At 35.9% G+C, this 13,842-nt stretch overlaps 1 protein-coding gene across 4 annotated transcripts in view; it reads right to left on the reverse strand.

The window, feature by feature from the left end:
• Positions 1 to 13,842, reverse strand: part of ROBO1 (roundabout guidance receptor 1) — a 1,085,200-nt gene that overhangs the window by 185,512 nt on the left and 885,846 nt on the right. The gene's annotated exons all lie outside the window — the stretch shown is intronic.

A 13,842-nucleotide genomic window follows, 5' to 3' on the forward strand; every position in this document is an offset into this window, starting at 1 on the left:
GCTATAATACAGAAGTACGATCCTGAATCAAAAAAAAAAAGCCAATCTATAGCTACTGAGGCATGTTTGAAAGTGCCACACAGAAAATTTCTTGGAGTCTATGTTTTTGTAAATGGGAGAGAATTTTCAAGTCATCTCATGTGGAAGATACACTTCATCACCAAAGGGCATAGTGGGATGGGCACCTAGATACAGCACAAGGAGCTGGGGAGGAGATCCATGGTCCCAGAGCAGAACTTTGACCCTACTGCAAAGGAAGGAAAAGCCATTCCTGATGAGCAGCCTCTTTTAATGCTTTAATGGAGTCAAGTTTAAGCTGAATTTCAAATTCTTTAGATAGACTTTGACACAACAGATTGTTTAGGTTTGAATCCTATTTTCTGCTACTTTTTAGCAATATGTTCTTCAGCAGGTTACATTACCTCCCTCCATCTTATCACTGGCATGAAATGTGGATAATAATAACAGTACCTACCTCCCATGGTAGTCATAAAGATTAAATACAGTTTAGGTACAGTGAGATAAGGCTTGTCTTCCAGCAGGTATTCAATATGCGTTGGCCATAGTTACTGTTTCTTTAATCATTAAAGAAGAGCACACAAAATAATAAGAAATATCTTCCTACAGTAAAGAGACATTCCCTTTAGTCACATCTGGCTTAAAAAAATTTGACTAATGAAAGCCTGAAATTTAATTCCATAACCCCATGCAGTACTGGTGATTCATACCCACATGGGCACGCATTCTTTGCTTGGGTCTACAGTGCAACAAACTACAACCAAACACAGAGCTTAGATATTTCCAAGCCATTTGAGGTAAGAGCCAGCTGGAAATCCTCATTTCAATGTTCCACAAGTATCTTAAACTCGTGATACCCAAAACTGAACTTCTAATCATTTTCACTCTCCTCTATTTCTACTTCCCCTAACTTCCAATAATTCTGTTGTACCACATCCTGCTCTCTAGCAATCTACTTTCAAGTCTCTTCAATCTACCATCACGTCCTGACAATCTTAATTTTAATCCAGTTCTCAATTTGTTCACTTGCTAAAACTCTTCCTTCCTTTCTCTTGACTAGGTTCTAGCAACTAACTCCCTGTTTCTAAATGTTCATCTCTTTAATTTCTCCTTTTCTAGGCAACATGAGTGTTCTGTTTAATGAATCTTTGAAAAATGTCATGACCTTGGTTAAAATCCGAATGGCTTTTCATTGCCTTAAAAAGAATGTTGTCTGAAGCATAGCTATGATTTGTAATTTGACCCTTTGTCTTCCAACCTCATCTCTCGTCTTTCTATCCCTTGTACTCTAATCTTTCCAATATCTAAACCACTTTTCACCTCATGTATTTCTTTTGCTTAGCTAGCTCCTACTTAGTCTGTGGCTACAGCTTCTATATCTCTTCCTCTTGAAGATTTTCTTACTCTCAAAACTTGGGACAGGTGGCCCTTCTATGTGCTCTAGTAACCACCTCTATTTCCCTTCCTAAACTAAATCTAGCCATTGTGCCTGAATGTTTAAATGAGTGTCCCATGAGACTAAAAGTTTTAATAAGTTAGGGACATTGTCATTTTTCACTGGTATATGCCTAACTCCTAGTCTAACGCCAGTCTCACTGTAAAATGCAGAATAACTATCAATCAGATTGCACTTGTTTAATTTACTTGGTATTGGCTCAGTTATTTTCAATTAATCTTTCTATTATCTTAATGTTAAAACACAATATTGTTATGAATGTATGTATAGAATGGGAAGGCACTACTGTTAATTGCAAATAAGGCTCAGGTACCCATCAGGGGTGTAATGTAGGAGCAGCACCTTTTATATCTGTACCTTAGCTAGCCATCTTCCAGCCTGCATCTGAGACATGGTTACCCAAATGAAAAACTAAGTATGTCCCAAGAGGAGATACAATTAATCAGAAATAATGACAGGCAATTCTTTAGCCACTTTTCAGTAGGTGGAGAGGTTTTTTTTTTCCTGGTATGTGTTGGGGATGGGTGTGGGTACTGATGACAACACTAATTGAGTAATTTTTGGTATAATGAAATGTTTGATTATACACCAAAATTAAACAGTTTTCGGTTCTTTCCAAAGATTACTATTATGACAAATTATAAGCATAGCTTAGAAATATGGTAATAAAATAACCTTGAAAATCAGATATTTTATTTTATCTGAGATGATATTACAAAACAAAAGGTGACTCCGGTTTGCATATAGAATGACTATTCTTTATGATATGAGGAAACAGGGAACAGCAATGTAATATGCTATCAGGTATTAGATATTTTACCTTCTCCTTCTCTAAAAGCATTAAGTAATCCAAATCCATCACTACTGTTGAGAAATGCACGTTATTTTCCTCACATTTCACATACAAATTAGTATAAAGAAGATACGTTATTTAAAAAATATACTATAGCCAGGTGTGGTGGCTCACGCCTGTAATCCCAGCACTTTGGAAGGCCGAGGCGGGCGGATCACGAGGTCAAGAGATCGAGACCATCCTGGTCAACATGGTGAAACCCTGTCTCTACTAAAAACACAAAAATTAGCTGGGCGTGGTTGCGCGTGCCTGTAATCCCAGCTACTCAGGAGGCTGAGGCAGGAGAATTGCCTGAACCCAGGAGGCGGAGGTTGCGGTGAGCCGAGATCGCGCCATTGCACTCCAGCCTGGGTAACAAGAGCGCAACTCCATCTCAAAAAAAAAAAAAAAAAAAAAATCCAAAATAATTGGCTGGGCGTGGTGGCACATGCCTGAGGTCCCAGCTACTCGGGAGGTTGAAGCGGAAGAATCACATGAACCCAGGAAGCGGAGGTTGCAGTGAGCCGAGATTGCGCCACTGCACTCCACCCTGGTGACAGAGCAAGACTCTGTCACCAAAAATAATTAAGTAATTAAATAAAATTTTAAAAATACTACAAATTTCAGATGGGTACACATAAAACTATTCATGGGAATTTATTTAGTAGTTATTAAATAACTAAAGATGTGATGGGGACTTTTCACATACAGAATGTAGTGTATTTTCATTTCAATAACTGTCACATTTAAATAAAATGACTTTTTCTTAGGAAACACTATTGTAACAAAAAGCTATTTTTCTGAATGGCTAATTAATAAGCCCTGCATATAATATTTTCACTGAAGTGTCAAATAAGCATGTTAGAGCAGATGCACCAAGTACCTAAAATTACTAGGTAGTGTGGATAAAAGTTTTGATGCTATCAAAATTTGTGAGTGATTCATACTTTATTTGCTCTGCATTTTACTTACCAAAGCCACCAGCTTAATAGCTCTGTTTATAAAAACAAAGCCAGGCAAGCTGAATGTGAAGAATAAATATATGTGAAATCATTTTTAACTTGCGAATGCAAGCATACACACACATCTTTTTATTATCAGCATACTCCCAAATTAAAATTGCTACCACATGCTAAGTAAACTTTTTCAGATGTTCAACAAAGGAGATCAAAGGAGATTTCAGCATATATTTTTAGATCTCTGACTAGGCAAACATATAGGAACACAGACATGTCAAAATATCAAATAATCCAAAGATACAACAATTTGGAAATTTTCAGTTCAAGGAAACTTATATGAAGAGTAGTTTTGTGTACTTTCATATTTTCTTAACTGACATCTTACAGGTGAAGCTATTCATGAAAATTTATTTAATAGTTATTTGGAGGTAAGAGGTGAATGGGGACTAAGATGAAGCATAGAACATCGATAAGCTGGGAAGAGACATTTAGCTTTCCAGAAAGAGAAAAATCACAAAACAAAGCATGCAGGTAGAAAGAAATATGTTATATTTGGCGCCATGAGAAAAATCAGCTTGGCTGATTTTCTGCTGGAGTTGAGAGTGATGATAAGATAGATTATTACCATATAGTGGGGTCTAATGATAGTCCTGGAATTCTCTTTGATTGCTACAGATTCTCACAGCTTTTCTTAAACCCTTTCTGTAGGCAGGAGAAACATGAAGCATGTATGGAATCCATTCTTTGGTGAATCAATTTTACTATGTGTTCTATTTTGACTTTAAACGTCCAGTACCATAACTGAGCTTTGGCCTGCTTTTATATTCAAGATTGTATCCTACTCTAGTTTTAGAAAGTGAGTTTACCACACTACCATTTTTTAATCCTTTGCTTGTTTTATCTGCCTTGTACCTAAGTCCTGGTCTTCCTTTTTCTAATCTACTGGATTTCTTCTGCATTTATGATTGGATTATCATTTCCTTCACTCAAGATTTTCTTGTGCTACTTCTGCCTGCCTGGCTCCCCCATGGGACTCTCCTAATGCTATGTAACACTTGCCTCAGGACACTACTCTGAGTCACCCTTCCAGACTCAGTTTTATTTTCTACTCAAGGATTCACCCTTATCATATTATTATCCCCTGCTGAGCTTGCCTAGGATTCAAATCATGGTCACCCAAGTCTGAAAGCCTTGGGTGATATTTCAGTCCAGTACTTTCTTAAAGGGCTTCATGAAATATTGTTTAATTGGTTTTAAAGTACACATTCTGGACAGATGTTTCGCTCAAAGTAAAAATGTGCCGTTCATTTTCCTAAAGGTTTTTATTATGACATTCTAACAACGATCATTGATAGTTCTCATTTATTCTCAAGGTGGGGTATATTTTGTTTCTTTTACTATTAAAATATATTTTACAATTCTCCATATTTGGGGGGCAAAAGTGGATTTAGAAAGCAGCCCAGAAACAAAGAGTAACAACAAGATAACTAAGGTATTTACCAAGATCTGATCACGTAATTTGAAAATTGTGAATACGCAAAGTATTCTGATCCCTTACTAAATTCTTAAAATATTTTCTTTATCCAGTCTATCACTGATGGACATTTGGGTTGGTTCCAAGTCTTTGCTATTGTGAACAGTGCCACAATAAACATGTGTGCATGTGTCTTTATAAGAGAATGATTTAGAATCCTTTGAGTATATACCCAGTAATGGGATTGCTGGGTCACTATGCAGCCATAAAAAGGATGAGTTCACGTCCTTTGCAGGGACATGGATGAAACTGGAAACCATCACTCTCAGCAAACTGACACAAGAACAGAAAACCAAACACTGCATGATCTCACTCATAAGTGAGTGTTGAACAATGAGAACACAGAAACACAAGGAGGAAAACATCACACACCGGGGCTTGGGGTTGGGGACTAAGGGAGGAATAGCAGGGGGTGGGGAGGTTGGGGAGGGATAGCATTAGGAGAAATACCTAATGTCGATAATGCGGCAATGGATACAGCAAACCACCACCATGGCACGTGTAAACCTATGTGACAAAACTCCACGATCTGCACATGTACCCCAAAACTTAAAGTATAATAAACGAATTTTTAAAAAGATACTAAATTCCTAAAATAATTTGCCTAATAATGAAATAAAAGATGAGTAATGAACAGTTTTATTGTGTATGCTCAGGAAAGGTAAGCTGCAACAAAAAGAAACTCCCCAAATCTACCAGCCCTCAATCTCAGAATAGGATGACTTACCCTCACGCATAATACTAAAAATAATACTAACTTCACTTGTGAAGATGGCCAAATGAAGATTTTAAAAAATTATTTCAATTCACATAAAAGTTGAGGGGCTTCAATCAAGAAAATATAAAATAGTTCATGAAAAGGATAAATACTGATAATCCTAATATTATATGCTCTTTCATAGGCAGAATGCCATACCACTTCAGGTGGGCAAACATAGTCAACATTATTTTATTCACCTGAACACAAACTTAGAGCACTCATTATTGTGAGACAGGGTATGGCTAATAATAGACAATTCACCTGGGGCTTAGAGCTCATAAATTATAGATCCAGAACATATTATTAAAGAAAGTTAAGAATTTTCTAATCTATTTATCAAAAAAGTTCATTGATGTATTGCCATAGAAAGGATTCTGAATCAGATGAATTAGTCCTTAACATTTCTGTTCTTTTTGCTAAAACTCTGTTCAAGGCATACTCGATTATTAAACAGTTTTGTACTCTAAGATAAGAAAATATACAATACTTTGTTCATCTTTTTAATCCTGAACCTATTACATTAAATATGCTTCGATATACAAAAGCTTATATATAAATATTAATATCTAAGTCTAAAATTCCATTATTATCATCTCTATTAATTCTCTTTACAATTCTGTCCTAATTCTGCCACTAAAAAAGTGAAAGTGTCATATTTGGGCTACAAATATTTAAATTGAAAATATAATTGCTATAAATGGGTTATAGAATATATAAATGCAAAACAAGCAGCTAGTTGTAGATGATTAGGTAACAAGTCTAAAAGTCATGCAGAGTTGTAAATATAACATGGGGTACTTTCTACAAGTTATTTGTTTAAAAAATAAGCATTTTAAGTAATTTCTATTTTGATAGAATTACAACAAATAGGAATAAAACTCATTTGAAAATGAAATACCTCTAAATAATTTAAAAACGGGGATATTCTGAAAACATTTGGTGGGACATTTATACATGTGATATATAAGGCATGATAAAAACAAGAAAAGTAAACACTTCCAGTGGATTTGTGACAATTTTGTAGATCTTGTCGTCACTATAGTAATCAATGTATTTGCTTCTTAATGTGCTTATATTAAACCACATTTTAAAAAATATTTTTTCCCATACTGATCTTCTTCCCTAAAGAGGTCTCATGAATGTTAAGTCCTTCCAAACAGAAGGCGGTTTTCTGATCATTATTTCCATTACTATGTAATTAATATCAGATGATTCAATAGGCTAAGAAGTTATACTAAGAAGAACTTTTTCATGAGAAGCAGAATAGTTATGTGGGCATTGAAGGGTGTCAGCTGAATTAAAAAGAATTTCTTTATTAGAAAAATCCTCTAGTTTTCTACAAAAGCATTTTTTCTCTATCAGACTAATTCTACAATCTCTTTCTGAAGAATAGTCCCACAGTGATACAAGACATTGATACTTAGGGAACTAGTTGAAAGAACATAAACAACAGAAAGGGGCTTTCCAGATTTAACCATTCACATTTTTAAACACAAACTGACACCATCTTCAGCACATAAAGAAGCATGTTGCAGATTCAGTCATTAGAAGGCAATGCAAAACTGAAATATCTCTGTACTAAGTTGAAGCAGGAATACTCCAAATATGAAACTAAGATAGGTCTAAAAAGTTTGTCAGGGTCATTAAACTATCTAGTAAAAAAACAAAACAAAATCAGATCACAATTCTGAGATATACCTGAATTTTCATTGCTGAGCCTTTCTTCCATAAATATGTGATTTCAATCCCACAGAGGACTTTTCTGGAAAGAATGCTATAGAAGGAACCTGTGGTCTAGCCTCATCCTCCTCCTCCTCCTCCTCCTCCTCCTCATCAGTCATCAATAACATTATCAACAATGACTTTACATTTTATACCGTTTACAAAGTTGTTTCAAAATCATCCCTTTTAAGTTATAATGTCTCTATAGAGAGATATGTTCTTACTTTGTAAATAAAAAAATTGTATAGAAAAGGTATACACATTTTTCATGATGACTTGACCAAAGAAACATAGCTAATAAGTATTCTGGATGATACTGCCTTCAATAAGAGCTAGTTTTACTCCATATTAAGAATGATTTACACTGTAACTTTATTTGTGCAGTCATATAGCTCTAACCAGGAGAAAAATTGCCATTGTAGATAAAACATGGGCTTGTGCATCAGCATCTCAAGTGCATGGGACTCACTTGGGTTGAAATTCCTACTTCACTTACTGGCTGTGTATTTTTGGCAAGCTAATCAACCTGCCTGGTGTAAGGTCTGTTGCCTCACTGGGAGCTCGGACACGCCCACTTCTGCACTCGGCACCTATCCCGCCTTGGAAAACCCCTCTGCACTCAACACTAAGCTCTGCACTCAGCACCTAGCCACCATTAGAAAATCCCACCTACCTACCAGGCGGGGCGCGGTGGCTCAAGCCTGTAATCCCAGCACTTTGGGAGGCCGAGGCGGGTGGATCACGAGGTCGAGAGATCGAGACCATCCTGATCAACATGGTGAAACCCCATCTCTACTAAAAATACAAAAAACTAGCTGGGCGTGGTGGCGCATGCCTGTAATCCCAGCTACTTAGGAGGCTGAGGCAGGAGAATTGCCTGAGCCCAGGAGGCAGAGGTTGCGGTGAGCCGAGATCACGCCATTGCACTCCAGCCTGGGTAACAAGAGCGAAACTCCATCTAAAAAAAAAAAAAGAAAATCCCACCTACCTACCAATAGCAGCCTGCCCCAACGACGTCCTATTTCCCCGCAACCAATCAAACGCCTTCATTCCCTATAAAACCCCAGGCCCAGAAGAGTCAGGCTTGACTTCCCTGGCCTCTTTCCCCAGGACCACGGAACCTCGCCCAGGAGCCGAATAAATTGGCATCTAATTGTTCTCATGCAGGCCTCAGTTTCCTCATTTTAAACTCGGCAATAAACCTTACAGAGAATAAACCTTACACCTAGTCTTAAGTTTCTTCATCTGCCAACTGGAAACAATGTCTCTCTTTTCCTTCCCCATAGGGTTGATGTGAAGATTAAATGAGATATGACAATGGCTCAGTGCAATGTCTAGAAAATCCTATGTGCGTACACATTTTAAGAGTTTCTTCCCTTTCCTCCTGACATCATGACATTCTGTACCACATACCCTATAGCTGAGGGGAAAAGTGATACTGACCTTGCCCATCAACAGGAAAAAAATGTTATAATAGAGAGCAATATCATGAAAACCTAATAGAGTTTTTTTTTTTTTAAAATTAGAGGCATGAGTAACTCTTATTAGGATATGTTAGATTACAGAGAAAATAAAGTAGCCTAGTATAGTTACTTTCTGCTAATTCCTATGAGTAACTGATGTTTTTAATCTTCTACACATCATTTTTAAAGACATTGTATCTGGTCTTCTTTCTGAGATAGTTCCATGAAACAACAAATTCATGATAACTTGTTCTTCACTTTTCCCTGTAAGCTAAGAGAGGGTTGCTATTGACAGGATTAAGAATGACAATACAGGAAGAAGTCAGCCAATGGACTTAACCATTGCTTACAAAACTAGCAAGACAAAGGATGTTGATTTGGGGTGAAAAAAAAGGAGGTTAAGAAAGAAGGAGGTTATTGGGTCTGTCCAATCAAGAGAAGTATTGGCACCGTATCTCCAGAAATGATTAACTCTTAAAGGCATGTGTATATTATAAAAGACTTGAAATTGCATAAAGTTACACAGTGTATTGTAAGGTGTACTTATAGATTTCTCCTCTGTATAAAAATCATATACATCTAAACCCTGCATCTCTTGTGCCATGAAGTGTGGTGTCTTTAAGAGCACAACAAAGCATTTTCCTGCAGTTTGTATTTTTCAGATTTAATTGAAGGTAACAAATTTCAACTCCTCAGCACTATGAACTATGAAATACCCTTTTAAATCCAATAGCATTAATTCATCTTTCCATACAAATGATTGCATTTAGATTTGGTAAACATGTTGAAGTACTGTTTGGAGACTTCTGTCTGTTTATTTTTCATGACTTTTACTATTAACTCTGTTCCAAATTTGAGAACAAACAGAAATGGAATATTAAGAAACGCTCTGATATTTCTCTCTAGAAAGATGTAAGAGATTTTCCTTCTATTTTAAAATGAAGTTAAGCTACCCTCATTTCTCAAGCATTTTAGCTTAGGTTTCTTCTTTCTTCCACTAAAACATCTTCTGTGTATACAACATAATTAGAAAAAACCACAACAGTTGCTTTTTGCCATTGGGAATGGTTCAAAAACTATTATTTCAAAGTGGCTTCCTTTTATTCCCCTTTTTTGGCAAAAGAGTCTTCTATTAAATTCACTGTACCTCTCAATCATCCATCATCCCCCCACTTTTTTTACTCTGAAAAAATAGTATAGAGGAAAAAATAATAAAGGTATTGAGCAAGCTTCTTTTTTTTTTTCATTGATGAATGGTCTGGAATTTGGCAATTGGGTGGGAAATTGGGTATCTATTCCTTGAGCAAGGGCAGGAAAAAAAAAAAAAAAGGAAAGAGAAGAAAAAAATCCACTTAGGGCTTGGCAAACAACTTTTCCTCTGGACAAGTTCCATTGGCTTGCGGCACAACTCCTATACATCTATTAAGAGTTCCAGTGTCTACGGGTTGGGTTCTTCTGCTTCAGGCAGTTTCCTTTTAAGCTCAGCACTTCTTGGGCTTGTAAAAGCTCCTTGAAGGTTCAGTTTAAAAAATCTCCTTTGGTCACAAGAGTTCCTTCTGCTAGCTCCTTTATATGGCTTCCTGTTTATGCCTGTTTATTAAATGCCCCTTTCCAAGTAACCATTGACTGTTGGAACTTTTACAGGATTCATTATGATTCATTTGATCTTCAAATGCTTGGAAAGAATTTGTGTTGGTCCTATCCTCTTTCTACCACTTGAATATCTGTCAGCCCAATTAACACATTCTCACTAGAGCACTACTAGGGTTTTCTGTGGAAAAGTTACTACGATATTAAGAGATATTTAGAATTTATGAACTCTTTTTTCTTTCCAAGTATTTATATTTAAAAATATTGTGAAATATATTTCCCAGAGGTTTCTTGTGACTAATTTAGTCTCCCTCCTCCTTTCGTTTCTTAATGATACAAATCACATGAGAAAGTCACTAAGAAATGTAGAATTATAAATCTCTCCTTAAAGTTTACATTTAATTACTTATACAAATGTCAGTAAACCATATTTACAACTACTTAGACAATTCTATGATGTACTTTTATTTATATTAGTAAACAAATGTATCTTTTAACTCTCATTATTTATACTCACAATAGTATGCAAATATAAATAGGGTTTAGAGTTTGAAAATAAAATAATTTGGAAAACATTCATTATCGAATCTTTTTTTTAAGAGTTACTGATCAGGTCTACTAGGGAAAAATAAGTCAGTTGATAATGAGTAAACTTCCATGATGGCTTTCAATATTATCATAATATTTTAAACTCAAACCATTTTTAGCTAATATTTGGGCTCTGTGTATGTTAAAATATACCCTAGATATAACACATTTTGGTGGATTAGTTAGTACATAATATTAAAAACTAAATAATAAAGTTAATAATATTTAGTATAGTGTAAGCATACTTTAGCCAGTGATACAAATTATTACATAGATTGATAATATTACACTTACTAAACTTCTCAATAGACTTAAGAAAATCTTTTAATTTGCTATCTCTAATCTTTCTTTTTTTTTGAAACAGAGTCTTGGCTTTGTCACCCATGCTGGAGTACAGTGGCACAATCATAACTCACCATAACCTTCAACTCCTGGTCTCAAGCAATCCTCTCACCTAGGCCTCCCAAGTTGCTAGGATTACAGTTGTGTACTACCACATCCAGCTAATTTTTATTGATTTATTTATTTTTGAGTAAGGGTTTCACTTATCACCAGGCTAGTCTTGAATTTCTGGCCTCCAGTGACCCTCTCACTTGGGCCTCCCAATGTGCTGAGATTACAGGCATGTGCCACCTTGCCTGGCCTGCAATCTCAGATACTGGAATTATTCAGAGCTGACCCTAATGCTACCCAACACAGCACCTGATTCAGATTTGAAGTATCAATGTCAGTGAAGGTTCTTTGGAGGAATTAGTGTCTAAATGGATAATTGAGAGCGAAGGTAAAGAGTTGAGATAAAAAGTGGTAAAATTTTAACTTTAATTTAAATATTTGTATGCATACAAACAGTGCATGCATGTGTGTATTTGTGTATGTATGTATAAAGACTGAAGCTCTCAAGGGAGGATAAACGAGGGAATGAAGAGGGAAAACGTATAGGGGACTTAACTGGAATGTAATACTACAAAATGAAAATGTGCAGTAGCATTCTTATTAGCATTAATAGTAAACATTTGCTCAAACTGTTAAATACATTCACAGAATTTGTCATTAGAGTTCTCTGCCACCTAACAGTGATAGAACAGCAGTAAATAATGAAGCCCTCATGCTGTAAAAACTAAAACTTGTCCATGATTTTCATGAGACTTTTATGAGAGTTAAGCAAAATTAAGTTAAAATATAACAAAAGAATTTGTTGTACAAAATAACTTATTTCATAGGCTACTATCTCCACAAAAATCAGAACTCCTTTTCCTAACCAACAATTGGGTTCAATACATCCAAAATTAATGCCGTAATGTGAATTTTAAATATTATGCCTAGTTGAAGCCCAAATCACTGAAATAATGCTGAATAAAAATAAAGCACAAAGATTTTCAAATTAAATTGTAATAACCAAAGCAAAGAGATGCAACTGCCATAGCTTCAGGATTTAAAACCTACTGTTAAAAACAATCCTCAGAGGCCTCAAACATAACACCACTCATCTACAACCATCTGATCTTTGACAAACCTGACAAAAAGAAGCAATGGGGAAAGGATTTCCTATTTAATAAATGGTTGTTGGGAAAACAAGCTAGCCATATGCATAAAGCTCAAACAGGACCCCTTCCTTACACCTTATGCAAAAATTAACTCAAGATGGATAAAAGATTTAAATGTAAGACCTAAACCCATAAAATCCCTAGAAGAAAACCTAAGCTTAATACCATTCAGGACACAGGCATGGGCAAAGACTTCATGACTAAAACACCAAAAGCAATGGCAACAAAAGCCAAAATAGACAAATGGGATCTAATTAAACTAAAGAGCTTCTGCACAGCAAAAGAAACTATCATCGGAGTGAACAGGCAACCTACAGAATGGAAGAAAATTTTTGCAATCTATCCCTCTGACAAAGGGCTAATATCCAGAATCTACAAAGAACTTAAACAAATTTACAAGTAAAAAACCAAACAACCCCATGAAAAAGTGGGCAAAGGATATGAACAGACATATCGCAAAAGAAGACATTTATACAGCCAACAGACATATGAAAAAAATAGTTCATCATTACTGGTCATTTGAGAAATGAAAATTAATATCACAATGAGATACCATTTCATCCCAATTAGAATGGTGATTATTTAAAAGTCAGGAAACAACAGATGCTAGAATAGGAATGCCCTTACACGGTTGGTGAGAGTGTAAATGAGTTCAACCATTGTGGAAGACAGTGTGGCAATTCCTCAAGGACCTAGAATCAGAAATACCACTTGAACCAGTAATCCCATTATTGGGTATACACCCAAAGGATTATAAATCATTCTACTATGAAAATACATGCACACATATGTTTACTGCAGCACTGTTCACAATAACAAAGACTTGGAACCAACCCAAATGCCTGTCAGTGATAGACCGGATCAAGAAAATATAGGATATACACACCATGGAATACTATGCAGCCATAAAAAAGGATGAGTTCATGTCCTTTGCAGGGACATGGATGAAGCTGGAAACCATCATTTTCAGCAGACTGACACAAGAACAGAAAACCAAACACAGCATGTTCTTGCTCATAAGTGAGAGCTGAAATAAGTGGGTGTTGGACAATGAGAACACATGGACACAAGGAGGGGAACATCACACACTGGGGCCTGTCAGGGGATGGGGGCGCTAGGAGAAGAACAGCATTAAGAGAAATATCTAACGTAGATGATGGGTTGATGGGTGCAGCAGACCACCATGGCACATGTATACCTATGTAACAAACCTGCACATTTCTGCACATGTATCCTAGAACTTAAAGTATAATAATAAAAAAAAAATCCAGATTTTTAAAATGGGTTTCATAATTCAGTGCTCATGTTACAAGCAACTGTCCCAGGTTGGAGTGAGATGCAGGAAAATTTGGACCTAAAAATGTAAGACATATGGT

Source organism: Saimiri boliviensis, chromosome 18 (genome assembly GCF_048565385.1).
Source record: "Saimiri boliviensis isolate mSaiBol1 chromosome 18, mSaiBol1.pri, whole genome shotgun sequence".
NCBI classification, from domain to species: domain Eukaryota; kingdom Metazoa; phylum Chordata; class Mammalia; order Primates; family Cebidae; genus Saimiri; species Saimiri boliviensis.